This window comes from Phodopus roborovskii, unplaced genomic scaffold (genome assembly GCF_943737965.1).
Source record: "Phodopus roborovskii unplaced genomic scaffold, PHOROB, whole genome shotgun sequence".
Taxonomy (NCBI): domain Eukaryota; kingdom Metazoa; phylum Chordata; class Mammalia; order Rodentia; family Cricetidae; genus Phodopus; species Phodopus roborovskii.
The window spans coordinates 18,041,087-18,056,383 of NW_026125278.1; the positions used below are offsets into that span (position 1 = coordinate 18,041,087).

The following is a 15,297-nucleotide window of genomic DNA, read 5'->3' on the forward strand; positions in this document are numbered from 1 at the left end:
TGATTGCACCCCCGGGAGCTGCTTGGCAACCTCAAACCTCAGCAAGGGCAGTACGAGGGCCCTCTCCAGGCCTGGAAACCCCTGTGTGCAGCAGGAGACTTCCTGAATTAGATTGTTACAGTCTCCCCCTAATTTTAATCACAGGACTTGGCAATACCAAGAGATGCCCTAAATGATCTCCTGTACTCCAGACATAATCCTCCTTATTTCCATTATAGAGAGGCATTCCAATTTTCCCATGTTAATCTGGATATATCATCCCTTCTAATGGTTTTATTCTTTCTGTTGGTTAGTTTGTTATTCTGTTGGCTTAAGGGTATTTGAAGTAAAAAAAAAAAAAAAAAAAAAAAAAAAAAAAAATGGAGTTTCCAGTTCAATGGGAATGTTTGCTGTGCCTCCTAGCAGGAGCATTGCCCCCTCTGGAACCCAAAACTTCTAGGCCAGGAGAATGTAGGCTTGTGGAAACAGGAAGCAAAAGCTTTTCTATTGTGTCACTGGGGTGATAGTGAGTAGAGACCCCTTGATTTCTGGACCCATGGGTCTTCACTATAGGACAAACTACCATATATTGGATGCTGATTTAGAGTATATACTGCCTTCTCAAGAACCCTGCCCCAGCCCTCAAGCTACTGCCATCTAATTGGTGCTGTGGCTTTGTCTTTAAAAGACCAAAGGACATTTATGTTCCTATCAGGTCAGATTCTTTGGGATGCTGGAGAATACGTAAGACCAGGGTATTCCATGATTGTGAACCCACTGTTGTGCTTCTCTGGCTATGAAATGAGTTTGCTGGTCAGAAGCAGTACTGTGTAAAATACCATGTCAGTGGGTAAGACATTCTGCAAATTCACTGATGTTGGTTTTGGCAGAAGCATTGCATGCAGGAAAGACAAGTCCATACCAGAATAAGTATCCACTGCAGTAAGGACGGAGAGTTGTCCTTTCCATGGAGGGGGTGCCCAATGTAGTGCACCTGCCACAGGTTGCTGACTGGCCGTCTGGGGGGATGGTGCCATGTCTGGAGCTCAGTGGTGGTCTCTGCTGTCGGCTGATATGGTTCTCAGCAGCAGCACAGTGAATGGAAGTCCATGTTGTTTATGGTTCTCAGCAGCAGCACAGTGAATGGAAGTCCATGTTGTTTATGGTTCTCAGCAGCAGCACAGTGAATGGAAGTCCATGTTGTTTATGGTTCTCAGCAGCAGCACAGTGAATGGAAGTCCATGTTGTTTATGGTTCTCAGCAGCAGCACAGTGAATGGAAGTCCATGTTGTTTATGGTTCTCAGCAGCAGCACAGTGAATGGAAGTCCATGTTGTTTATGGTTCTCAGCAGCAGCATAGTGAATGGAAGTCCATGTTGTTTATGGTTCTCAGCAGCAGCATAGTGAATGGAAGTTCATGTTGTTTATGGTTCTCAGCAGCAGCATAGTGAATGGACGTCCATGTTGTTTATGGTTCTCAGCAGCAGCATAGTGAATGGAAGTTCATGTTGTTTATGGTTCTCAGCAGCAGCATAGTGAATGGACGTCCATGTTGTTTATGGTTCTCAGCAGCAGCATAGTGAATGGAAGTTCATGTTGTTTATGGTTCTCAGCAGCAGCATAGTGAATGGACGTCCATGTTGTTGAGCCCACGCCTAACCCCCACCTCTACCACCATGGCCACTTTGTTCATGGGTTCACTGGGCAATGGCAAGAATGGCTGTGAAAAGAGGCTGACTGTTCACAGAAAGTCTGTTCACTCTATCTACTGGATTATTGAACTCCTCTCAGCTGAAGTCACCTTTTAGTGAGCATTTACATGGGATACATGGTATTTAGTGATCATTTACATGGCATTACAAAGGGTATTTTCACACCCTTTGCCCATTTGGTGAGATCTATTCACATACTTCTCCCCCTGATGTCTTTCTCACTAATTTTCTAATCATGCACTTTCCAGGTCTCTGAACATCCAGTCAATCCATTGGCTACAGCACATTAATCAGTGAGTAGTTGCGCATTTGGCTATTTTTCCATCCAAACAAACTGTATAATGATGTGCACTGCCTGAACTTCTGTCCTCTGTGAAGATTCCCCTTTACCAGTATTGCTGTAATGCTGCAGCTGTCCACTTCTGGGTAGTTCCTGCATGATGTACATAACCACAGTAAACCAGGCACTAGCCTTCTTTTCCTCAGTCAACCATTCATAGTGAACATTCCATGAGTCTATATGTGCATTCCTGGCTTCAGAAGGCATTGTAACAGGAGTAGAAACTATAGGCATTTGGGCAACTTGTTCATGTAGTTTATTTTAGCCTTCTGTACCTCCTTGAGTCTGATCTCTTATATACCACTTTCACTTGATAACAGATTGCTGCTGTCATGTCCTATTTTATGACTTGTTTGGTTCAATAATACCCAGTTCATGATGGGCTATTAAGGTGGCATGTTAAGGGGGTAGCCCATTGTCCAATGTTCAGTTTCTCCTACTGGCTGGGATTAATGTCATGTGCTCCCATGCTTGGCCATATTTATTTTTTGAAATTGTTCTATGTCAACCAGTGGCAGACACTAAAATTACTTTGAGGTATTATATTGTCCCAATTCTCCAATGTTCCTTTTCTTGTATATTATTCAGTTGGTTTGTGTGTGTGTGTGTGTGTGTGTGTGTGTAGACTATGTAGCACAGGCTTTAAAACTCACAGTGATCTTTCCGCCTCTGAGTACAGATTGCTGGTACTAAAAGAATGAACCACCACACACAACTTGAAAAAAATTTATGGTTCAAGTCTCCTCCTCTTAGGGTGGCCATTGAGTCCAGGAGATGGTGTCAGAACCCCTGATACTAGAATTATGTATAAATAGTGGTGAGCTTCTGTATATACTGTCAATGGAAGCTGGATGCTCTGAAAGAATCTCCATTGCTCTTGATTGCTAAGGTATTTCCACCCTAAGTTTTCTATTCTTTAGTATGTTTCCCGTCCAAGGCAGTCTAACCAGGGTCAGATACCTGATTCAGATTAAAAAGTGGAATTATCCTCCATTAGAGAGAATTAGTCTCAGGCAGGGATAAACTCCCCCAACTGTTTATACAACACAGTCAGTACATTATCCATTTAAATACAACCAACAAAAAAGGATGCAGCAGGTTGTAATCATGTATTTCAGCATACTTTTCATCCATACTCAGCAAGGAAGAAGCGGGAAGGGATTTAGGCAGGGATGTAATGCGGCGATAAAAGGGAAAAGTGATGTAATATTTTTAAATTAAAAATTTATGGAAATAAAATTTAAATAAAAGAGGGGCTAGATAGATGACTCAGCAATTAATAGCTCTGGGTGTTTTTACAGAGCACCCAGGTTCCATTTTTAGAACCCACATGGTAGCTAATCATTTTCTGTAACTCTAGTCCCAGACATCACCTGCCTTCTTCTGGCTTCTACAAGTACTGAGCACACACACATATAGGCAAAACACCATAAAGCTAATTTTAAAAAAAGTGAGAAAAAGGAAAGAATGAAATTCTTTACAGTGATGTCACAGCCTTGACACAGACAGCAAGCCAGGGCTAGTTAAAATGAACTCCTCTGGTCTTTCATGGAAGCAGCTGTGACCTTCTGCCATGCCAGCCTGCAAAAGCAGCTTTGTTCTGAGGTTAATAGAGATCATCATAATGGCTCATCTGAGAATAGAGTATACAGTGCTGTTCCGTGACTTTTCCTTGACATTTTTTGTATTTGTCTTCTCTATCTTTTGTATATGTGAGAATTGTGGTACTGGCATACCTGTCCTTTAGATTGAACAGGTAGCATAGGCTCCAAAGCAATCTGTCTTCACAGTGTCATTTACTTGATTTTCAGCCAAGACCTTTTTGTTCAAGATGAATATGTCAGAGGCATTTCTTTCCCTCACCTGTGAGGGATTTTTCTTAAAGGTTTTTAAATTAAAGACCCATCTTTAATCTATATCATTTTAGAAAATAAGATTCACCTTTAGTTGATTGATGGCACTCTGCACTCAGGAGTTTAAGGCCAGTCTGGTCTGTAAAATGAGTTTCAGAGCTACATAGATAAGCCCTGTATAGAAGACACCAAAAAAAAAAAAAAAAAAAAAAAAAAAAAAAAAAAAAAAAAAAAAAAAAAAAAAACAAAACAAAAAAAACCAATCAAACAAAGACTAACATCCATTTTTAATCTGTATCACACCTTCTGGTAGCAGCTGATTTATCTAAAGGATATTGAGGAAGGAATCTCTCTCTCTCTCTCTTTCTCTGTCTCTCTCTCTCTCTCTCTCTGCCTGCTTGCCCTATCTCTGGCTACCAAGTTCATTCCTTTACTAGCATTAGAGCCTGCTTCTTTGGAATTTTGGTGTATACGAAGGCCAGTTGAGATATTTAGCCTGATGAACAACTACTGGATTATTCAAATTTCCATTGGTAGGCAGCCATTGTTGGACTACCTGGACCACAGGTTGTGACACTTTCTAATAAATCTACTTTCTATATACATGGAGGGACTCATTCTACCAGTCCTAGTCATGTAGACAACCTTGAATAATGCAACTGTTATGTCATTCATCTATCCACTGAGAAAGATGTACTGGCTAACAATACTGCTCATAAACACATTCTTCCTATCTCCATTCTTCTCTAAGTATTCAACTTTCCATGAAGGCTACTCTTATTATTCATTTGCCAAAAGTTTGCTCTGAATTTTAGGAATAAAACTCCTACAGCAATGGAACCACCATCCATCCTTCTCATGGGAGAAAGACCTATTTTCTTGTTTGAGATCTGGTTCCTGCTCTTCTTTCCTGGTTGTCTGAGTCCCCATGACTCAGTTCATCTGACCTCAGCATGAAACAACAGAACAAACATCTCCCTTTGTGTCTTTAAATCTCTCTTATTAATATTCTGAGCACTCTTCCACCTCTGGGACAGGGAATCACTCCACTGGCATAATATAGAATGCTGTGCAAGCCAGTTAACCACATTGTGTCCAGGAGGAAGAAAGGAGTACAAGAAGATAGCAGGGTCTGCTATTGGGCAAATGCTATTGAAATGTGTATCTCTGCTTATCTAGAAAAGGGCTTTATCTTGGATGGAAGGCAAGGTCAGGAACTTTTGTACTGTGTCTTTAACTACAGTGTAACCCAATGGGAGGTGCTCTTGTCACTCAGGCCTCACTAGCCAATCAGGTTCTACAGCTGACCCATCAGTCAGAAGAGGTACAGGACCCTTCCCTTCAGCTAGTTTTAGGCTTCTCTCTGAAGAAGAGCTGGTACATCTTTTTGAGTGCTGTTCTTTGGGTGCTGCTACAGGGAGCTGAGTGAAGAGCTTGGGCAAGCTGGGTAACCACGACATGTGAGTGAGGGTCTGCTGTGCCCAGATGGAAAGGAGCAGATGGTGAGGTGCAGAAGCCAGTGTGGTGTGTCCTTCCCAGATCTGGGTGGAAACAGCAGCCAGATTCCCTGTCCTGTGAGGTCCCAGGCAATTCTTGCAACTCCCTGAACTCAGGAGCAGGCCTCTGAATAATTTTGGTCTGTGGGCTGAATCTGCTTAGAACACTGGGAGCAGGGAACTGTGTGTAGAAACATCTTTGTAGTCAACATCAACTAGCTTTTGGTGCATCCAGGGAAAGCAAGTTACCATACTCGGTGAGGCCTAGTTTCTCTAGTATCTTCTAGACATTCAGTACTTTGCATTTTACCTTTATGTGAAAAGATTAATTTATTGTTAATTATGTTGAAGTTGTAAAAGGCATCTCATGTGTTGGGTAGTACTCCACTTCTAGAAAACTAGAACTGGTGATATAAAGGATTTACCAATACTTAGGAAATGGTAAGTCTTAAAAGAATTTGGCTGAGGAAGGACTGCATCTAAGACACCTAAAAGATAAATGTATGCTAACCATGCCTATTACAAATTAGGAGGCTAGGATACACATTTGTTCACTAGAATTGTGAGATTTGGCTCCAAACCATTACAGAGAAGTCCCCCTGATTTACAAACAGCCACTAGGCCTATTCCCATATCAAAGAAAAGGCCATTAACAAGCTGTTCAAGGAGGCATTGCAAGGTCACAACCATAAGACCTAGTATGCCTTAAAGTTCCAGTTTTCTTCTTGAGAAAGCATACTTCTGCCAGATGGGCAATAGGACACTAGGTGACAACTGTTTGAAAAGTAAAGCACTATTGTGTTAATGACTGCCCTGATCAATCAAGGCTTTCATTTAGGCCCTCAGGCAGGAAGGAGGAACATTCTTGGGAGAGCTAGGGGTCTAGGCCTTGGGAGCTTTCCCTAAGAGCCTGACATATTAACAATAGAACAATAACACTGAAAATAATTTTATGGTTGGGGATCACCACATCATGAGGAACTGTATTAAATGCTCACAGCATTAGCAATGTTGAGAACCACTGACTTATACCAAAGTCTCCTGTAGCTCAGATTTGCCTCACTCTATATAATTGAGAATTGCTTTGAACACCTAATCTGCTTCTGCTTTCAGTGCTGGAAAGACAGTCCTGCAACTCTTTCTAGGTTGGCCTCAACTGGTCTCTGGGAAGGAAGAATGTAAAGCTGGCGTAGTCACTGCACAGAAAGGGAGGGGCAAGAACAAGGAAGAAAGATTTTCTGCAGTGACAGTAGTTGACAATAGCCATGTGGAATTAGCTAATCAATTTTAAATGTTCCATAAATGTCCTGACTGTCCATTTATCAGTTTCACAGATCAGGCAATCAAGAATCTAGATAAAGAACAGAAGTTATCATGAAACCAAATTACTGTAGTTATACCATTTCAACCTAAATAGAAGAACTGTATAAAATGGTATTGCCCTGCCTAACTTGACTTGTTCTTCCAGGTTTAAGATGGTAGCCCTGAGAGAAATAGTGTGAATATTACTTGGTGTGCTATAATACAAATCTCTAGTCTCTGGAGCACATGGCCATAAAGCTTGTTTCAACTTTTTAACATTATTTTTGGGATTATAATTACATTATTTTCACTCTCTTTCTTGTCTCCAAGGCCTCCCCTTCATCCATGGCCTCTTTTTGTTTAACAACAGATACTGTTTGAATGTGACCTGTGTTTGGTTGCAGGACTTTCCAGGTATGAGGCAAAAGTTTCGCTGTGCTGTTTTTTGAGTGTGTAATTGAGTGTGCACACATAGGACTCTGTCTTGGAAGAGGAACAGGAAGTGCTCTTGGAGATTGGAAGATTTTACTAAACTATGAATTTCCCAGATTAGGACCCTGTCTGAATATAGTGCAGAAGAACAAAGCTGGGAGGGCCTGTGTAGCCTGAGTCATTTGATCTTTGCTCACCCAGCAGGGTAACTGCTACTGTCCTGAAGCCCAGAAAGGGCATCTTAACTAATGATGAGCTTTGGGAAGGGTTAGCCATCAGGAGCACCAGTGGGAGGTAGCTTACAGGTTCTTTCCATGATTTTCTTCTAGTTCTGCCATTCCACGGTCAGTGTGGGAGCCACTATCCCTAGACCAGGAAGATCAGGTTGGCTGGGTTATCAGAATCTGAACTGCTTGGAATGGGAGGGACCATGAGCCAGATTGAGGTTCTGTTGGTTCCTGTGTTGACCTGGACAGTGGCCCTTGGCCTCTGATCTTTGTTGAGTGTGGATTCCATCCTGGCAGGGGAGACTACGAGCTTGTAATATCACTGTCCAGGGTACACACACAGGTGTTGCTTTTGTTGTGCAATGTGAAAGACAGATTGGAAAACTGAAGGTCTGGTTCTAGAAGTTCTGAATATTACATTCCACATTCAGTTTTTTCTTACAAATGTTACAGATAGTTTACATAGAAAGGAGGTTATAGGCATCTTGCTTCAGCGACGCATGATTAGAATACTTTCAACTTTTTGCTACTGACAGCTACCATCATGTGTTTCCGTGAAGTTCAGTTCCAGCCCACAAAAGGAATTTCTGAGTTGTAGAGGTATTTCAGGTTAGCATAGTATTTTGCAGGTGAATATGGAAGATGCCACATCTTGTGACATAATACATGTGGCAGGAAGCAGACATTATTCTTCACATTGTTTTTTTGATTGGACATTGGCTGTGTTTGCCTGAAACTACTAGGGGGCATGAGGGACTATAGAGCCATAGTAGGCTCTGTAGGAAATCACATAATCACATTTGCTGGGTGGGCTTTAGAGCATGGGGCCTCTGCAAGAAATATCAGTTGCTGGAGGGTCGGAAAATTAACAGTTTAAGGGTCACTTTTAATTTTTTTTGAGTTTTGAAATCTGTATTTCTGTAATTTCTGTACACATAGAATCATAGGTAGCTGTGTTTAGCTGAGTTTCCTTTGGTCTTTTGGTTAAAAGTTTATTTTCCTGCCTTTGTTCTTTACTATTTCTTTCCGTCCTCTATTATTGTGGTTAAATAAGGATCAGGATAAACAAATAGGCCGAATAGATGTTTATTCAGGGAGAAATAACTTACAACCTAGACAGATGAACACCAGCAGGTTCCACTGGATGCTCTCCTCTCTGCAACCTGCCAGCAATCAAGCATTCCGGCTCCTCCTCAGACCTCCTTCCACAGGTCACTTCTGCCCCTGGCTCCACCCCCAATGGGCGTGGTCAGTGCCACAGAAGGAGACAAAGTGAATATCCTACTACAATTCCTCTTTTAGTCTAAAGAAAAGATTTAGGCTTGATACAAAACTATATACAAAACAGTGAATAACAAGTGTGCTCTAAGAAAAGGAAAATCGAGAACAAAATGACCTACATATCTAGTCCTAGGGTGAAGGCATAACAGAGTTTACAATAGAGTTGTTCTAAGCTGGAAAACTTAAGTCTAGTACCTAATATATCTAACTAGGAAGAGGGAATAATAGTTGTGATAGTTTAATCTTCAACTTTATCAAGACCTGAGAAGGAAAATAATGATACTAGGGTAGACAGGAAGTGCACTCTACTCTTTTTACAAATATTGCACACATTTTTCATTATTGTAACTTTCATGGTAAATATAGAAGTCATATTGTATCAATGAATGTACTTTTTTCTTTTATAATTTCATTGTGCACTCTGAGTGTTTTCACTTTGCATGTAGTTTTACAATCAACTTTTCTCTTATAAATTAAATTATTGGGTATTGTCTTTGGATTGTAATCAATTTATGGTGCAAATTGACAATAAATAATATCTTAATATTGATGTATCATGTTTCCTAGGATCATTTATATTCATTATTGGTTTATGTTTGTGCTGTTGTTAATCTGTGAACAAGTTTTAGATTATTTAATAAAAATTATTGTTGGGCTTAGCAGGTGGCTCAGCACATATTCTTCTTGGTGATGACTTGATTTCAGATCACAGCATCCAAATTAGGAGGCTCACAACTACCTGCTACTCCAGTTTCAGTGGATCTGATAGGCTCTTTTCTGGTGTTTCACTTATATACAAATGGAAGACATTCTCTCAAATGTACACATGACAAAACAGCGATAAATTTGTTTTCAAAATTTTTTTGACTCATAAATCCTGTCGTCCCCAAACATGTCCATGCTAGTGCAACAGCAGCCAGTACACAACTTGTTCTATCTGACACATCAAGTAAAGTCAGGCTCAGGAGGTCAAAGAGGGGCTTGGGCTGCCGCCTGTGCATATCATTTCCGTTCGGTTTTATACTTTAATTTTATTTTTCATTAGGGGGCGGGGTCAGCAGAATACTTGTTTCCAACATTCCCACATCTTATTATTATTAAAAAGGTTGGGGGTTGGGCATGGCAGGTTAAGTAATAATAATCTTTTTGAGGCCTGGAAAGATCTTGGTGAGAGCAGAGGACAATGTTAAAAAAAAAAACAAAAAAAAAAAAAAACAAGATTTTTCTTAGGTCCTGGTACCTAAGTGCCTTAGGTGCCTGGGTGCCTTAAGAAGTGGCATTAAGTGAAAGGGTTTTATAATTTCTACTAGGTATACCAGAAAAGTGGATAGTAGTATTTCCTTGGTTGCTGTATTTACTATGGGTGAAGCAAAATTGGGCAGTCAGTCTTGGAAATTGTCAGGTCAAAAATTCTGCCAAGGGCAAGGTGCCCGATGAGCTAGGATGGCAGAGCGTTATTCCATGTTTGTCAGCTCAAAAATGTTGCTGGTTCATCTGAGGCAGTTGAGGACTCAGGAGTCCAAAGGCAGGAAGGCTTGAAGCCAGAATCTGATATACCGTCCAGGGAGTACAGTATTTTAACTCACTGGTGGGAAGTGCACCAGATCCTAAGGAAACAAGTTACAATGAAAAAGGGTACCTTACCGAATTGTAGCCGGTGTGAGATGGTCTTTCCAGCAAACAGGTAGATGTAAGTGGACTGCTGGTTCAGAATCCGGGTCACCGAGTGCCTCTGGCTGGCCATCTGCCAGCAGACGGCCTCTGAGTCCTCGAGGAGTGCCTGACCAAGTTCTGCAGCACCAAAATGTTGTTTTCTTGCTGCAGCTATCACCAATGAAACACAAACCTGAGACTCAGTTCACCCATGTGGTGGAATTTATTGGTGGAGAAAAGAAAAAGGGGTGGTGGTGGCCACCTGAAAGCCGGAGAGTGAGTGAGTGGGGGTGTGCAGCACTTGCTTTAAAAGGGAAACTTGTGGCATAACTGAGCCCTGTACTCAGCCCCTGTATGAGTGAAGTAGCTATGACATGAGAGACACAATGTAAACAATTTTCACTGGTAAAAAATGTAAAAGGAATTTATTTTTTTTTCTTTTTTCTTTTGGTTTTTCCAGACAGGGTTTCTGTCCTGGAACAGCTAATAGCTCTGTAGACCAGGCTGGCCTCGAACTCACAGAGATCCACCTGCCTCTGCCTCCCTGTCTGTGAAAGAAATCTCTTAATGCAAGGCTTGAAGTATAGGAGGACAATAAGGACACTTTAGATGTTTTATTTATCATTTAGGGGGATAAATAAAAACATGTTTGTTACAGAGGTCTTTTGTTTGCTTTTCAAGACAGGGTTTCTCTGTGATTCCCAAACTGTGCTGGAGATCATTTTGTAGACCAAGCTGGTCTCAAAAATCAAATAACTGCCTCTGCCTCCCAAGTGCTGGGACTAAAGGCTTGTGCCATCCCCTCCACAATTAGTGTTTTTTATAACTTTTAATAGCTCAAATATTTTGTAAATAACAAAGGAAATAATAGCATACAGGAAAGGTAGTAGTGCCTAATAATAATTATAATCATAATCTGCAGAATAACTGATAATACTGCATCTGTTGGGCTAGCATGACATTTCATGTTAAGAGCACTTCCTATTCTTCTAGAGGACTGTAGTTCTATTTCTAGCCCCCAAACCTGGTGGCTTTCTACCACCTGTAACTACAGCTTCTAAAGATGACAATTTCTCATGATATCCAATGGCATTTGCATATCTATGTACATATATATACATAATTTAAAATAAATAAGCACACACATATATCTATGTATATCTATTTCTATATATAATTTTTGAGACAAGGTCTTTCTTTGTAACTGTGGCTGTCTTCCAACTCAGAGATTCACCTTCCTCTGTCTCCTGAGTGCTGGGATTAAAGGCTTAAACCACCACAGCCAGGCTAAATTCTTTTGTTTAAGTGCATCTGCTTTCCTGTTGATTAAAAAGAAATTCCCAAATTAAGTAACTTCAGTAAAGCTCCAGAGTACAATGGTTGTCATTGGCTAGACTGCAGGTCACTGCCACACTTCCTCTGTGACACCTAGTTTAAAAACGTGGCCATTAGTGGGGGCTGGGAGCTCAAGATTTAACTGCTTATAACTCCAGGATTTAGTAGGCAAGGAGATAGCCAGAGTTTGAAGGCAGTCTAGGCAAAATACTATGACTTTTCTTTAAAAAACCAAAACAATAAGAAAAAAAAAAAAAAAAACACAGGCAAGGTCCTCTTGTGCTACATAGGGATCTCAAGATGAGCGTGCACTACATGAAATCTTGTGGAAGGAAGGAAGGAGCCGATAGACATACACAAAAAACTACACACCAAAATATAACAAATCAAAACCTTATCATCTTTGATATCTACACTTAGTCAACAAAGCTTAGCAAGCAATAACCTAAAATATTTTAAAATATTTCAATTTTGGAAATATTTTTGGACTGACAAAAAAGTTGCAATGGCAACTTTAAACAGCATCGAAAGCAGATGTAAGATACATACACACTAGTACACAGGGAAAATCTCTAAAATGTTTGGAAAAAATCAATCCCTAACCCTAATAATTATATACCAAGTATCATCCTTTCTTTACAAGTTCACTTTAAAATTGGGTAGTGGGGTACCTGTAACCATGATCCAGCAACTTCAGCTACCACAAAGGTTGAGACAGTAAAGCATGCTACCTTATAAACAGGAGTTCCCAGACCAGCCATGGTATCATCACAAGAACTAAAAAAAAAAAAAATTAAAAGCTTGGGTAAGCAGTTTAGATGTCAGTCAGGCAAATAGCTGAACCCCTACATCCTTCTTTTACTTACAATTGCCTTTTGATGAAGGCAGATAAATAAGAGAAATATGTTGCACTACAGACATGCAAACTTCATAAATCCACTTTACAGCTTTCTTCCAATGCTTAAATTCAGTGATGTCTACTCAGTTAATTATTGGCTACTAAGCTATTGCATCTATAATAAAGAAAATTAGGGATTAATCTTTCCTAGGTCTAAATAATCCCAAGTCAAAGGCTAAAGTGCATGCAAAATAGGTGACAGCAGTCACTGCTGTGGCAGAAGAGGCTGTTGGAAAGGAATTTGATAGAGGAAGCACCTCCAGAGTGGTTTGCTTTTTAGGGCAGGAGAGGTTGGGTGGCTGTAGAGGGAAGTGGGAAAATCATCAGAATCCACAACACAAAGGGAATACCTTTCCCAGAGCTGAAGGGCTGGACTCTTTTGAATGGAATGAAATGGAGAGGTCAGGGAGTCCAGGGAGCAACAGGAATTATGTGCTGTGTGTGTGTGTGTGTGTGTGTGTGTGGGGAGCCCCACTCATTTCATCATCTCATTTCAATCCAGCAGGAGAGATGGCTCTGGGTAAGGGTGAGGGGAAATAAAGAATTGTTTGGGGACAGGTGCACCTAGAGGTGTTTGGGATCTATTGCCTAAGTCTGCTTAGGCAGATCTTCAGCTGTGCATGGGAACCTTAGGTGAACTCATATTCTCATAGCTGAATTCTCAGCACCGCCTTGCAGTGCAACCAGGCTTTCCAGGGGTGAATGCTGGGACTTGTAGTTCAGAGCCTTCAGGGCTGGGGCTTGCAGCGCCTTCTGCGCCTGTGCAGCAGAGGTCACTCTGTGTGTGTGTTTTCCTGAGAGCTGTGAGGCACCACAAGCCATTTCCCCTTTCCTGCCTGCCCAGCTCCTTGCTTGTCCTGGCCCTGCCTTCCTGTCCTCCCCATACCTCAGCTGCGGAGATGATGAGCAGGTACCAAAAGTAACTGTAGAAAACCAGTCCCTATTATGTTTAAAAATCCTGGTTAGTGGAAAGGTTAATGGAAACCCATGGTTGGTGATGCAGCAATTTAATTAGACTGAATTAATAAATCCATGTTTAATCTGAGCAAAGCATTCCTGGGTGACCCAATGAGAATAGGAAATCAGGAATCATAAGGTGTATCATGAAGCTGGGACTTTTAGCGCCCCTGGAGGTTGAGCCTCAAATTGCGGGCCCTTTAAGGGTGGAGTCTGCTCACCTGGTCCTGTCACTCAGGCTTCACTAGCCAATCAGAGCCCCTATCTGACCCACTAGTCAGATGGGAGGGTTCTTGCAGGAGCCAGGCTTTCACCTCAGTGCTTCACATGAGGAAGTCAGGTCAAGTTTTGCCTTTACTTCTTTGGAGAGCCCTGGTCAGCTCAGCAGCCTCACCATGCTGAGCAAGGGGCCGCCACTCTTCACAGAGGAGTGCTGGGCTTAGGTAAGCGAGTGGAGACAGAAATAATATTGCTGGATGGTGAGAGAAATGTAAGGTGGGAGGAGAGGGAAGCTCATTGTGTTCTGAAGATTCACAGTGAAAGTATTGCCCCTTTGAAGGTTCAGCAGAGGTAAAAACTAGGGGCTGGCTGCTCAGCTTCTCTGATCTTTCACCATTAACTCCTATATCTGACTCCAGGTTTTTATTATTAAGACCAATTAGGATTAGCGCTACAGTCTCCAGTGTAGAGTATTGTGCTATTGCTAAACTGTGATGTAGAGGAGTAGAATTCATGGTATAAGGATTTACCACTTCTTAGGAGACTTGAAGTTACACAAAGTAGAATTTAGGTAAGAGAGGGTTGAGTCTCAACCATACCTGTTAGAGATTAGTGTGATAAGATGTAAACGTTCATCAGGATTAATCAGCCTTTACATTCCCATAACAAAAGAGACAACCCTGACTTAAAAACACCCATGAGGTCCACCTCCCCATCAAAGGCCTCTAACATTCTGCCATAGGGGACATTGCAGGGTTGCAACCGACATTAACTCTTTGTGTGCCATGAAGTTATAGTAATTCTAAAACAGTGGCTTCTCCAGTCATTTTGAAATGTGGTTTTGAGAAAAAGTCTCCTATATTAATTGAGGTGGACTTGAACCCTGTCTTTAGTTCCACCGTGCATTGCCCTTGTTATTCTCCTGACAAATTTTCCTAAATTCTCGAATTACAGGTCTGGAGCACCACAGAGTTCTAAAACTTCCAGTTTGAGTCACATAGTGGGCTAAACAGCAAAAGTATTTGTGTGTGGAGCATGGCTTCTCCCTTCAGACCGTAAGAGGAGTAACAGTGTGCTGGGTACACTGCAGAGAGAAACAGAGTAGACAATACAGTGTCCTGTGTACACTGCAGTGGGAAACAGTAGACAATGGATAATCACAGACCGAAGTCTAAGGCAGTGAGCTGCAGGAGGGGGTCTGCACTGCTTTCATTGTGTCCCTGAAGTTTGGACATGCTGTGGAGTCAATTCATTGAATTTTAGGAAGTCTTTAATTTCTGTCTTTATTTCTTCTTCAACCCAGTGGTAATTTAGTTGAAAGTTGTCCATTTTCCATGAGTTTGTAGGCTTTCTGTACTTTGTGTTGTTTTTGAACCCTAACTTTTACCCATGTTGATATGGTAAAGTTAATGTTGCTATTCTAATTTTTTTGTATCTGTTGAGAATTGCTTTGTGACCAAGTTTAAAGAAGGTTTCATGATGTTCTGAGAAGAACATATGCGCTTTCATTTTTTTGGTGAAATGTTCTGTATATATCTGTTAAGTCTGAGTCATAGCATCTATTATTTCCCTTATTTCTCTGTTAAGTTTATGTCTAGCATGCCTTTCCACTG

At 41.2% G+C, this 15,297-nt stretch overlaps 1 pseudogene; it reads right to left on the reverse strand.

The window, feature by feature from the left end:
• Positions 1-373: 373 nt before the first annotated feature.
• On the reverse strand, positions 374-14,919 carry LOC127230699 (uncharacterized; annotated as a pseudogene).
• Positions 14,920-15,297: the final 378 nt, after the last annotated feature.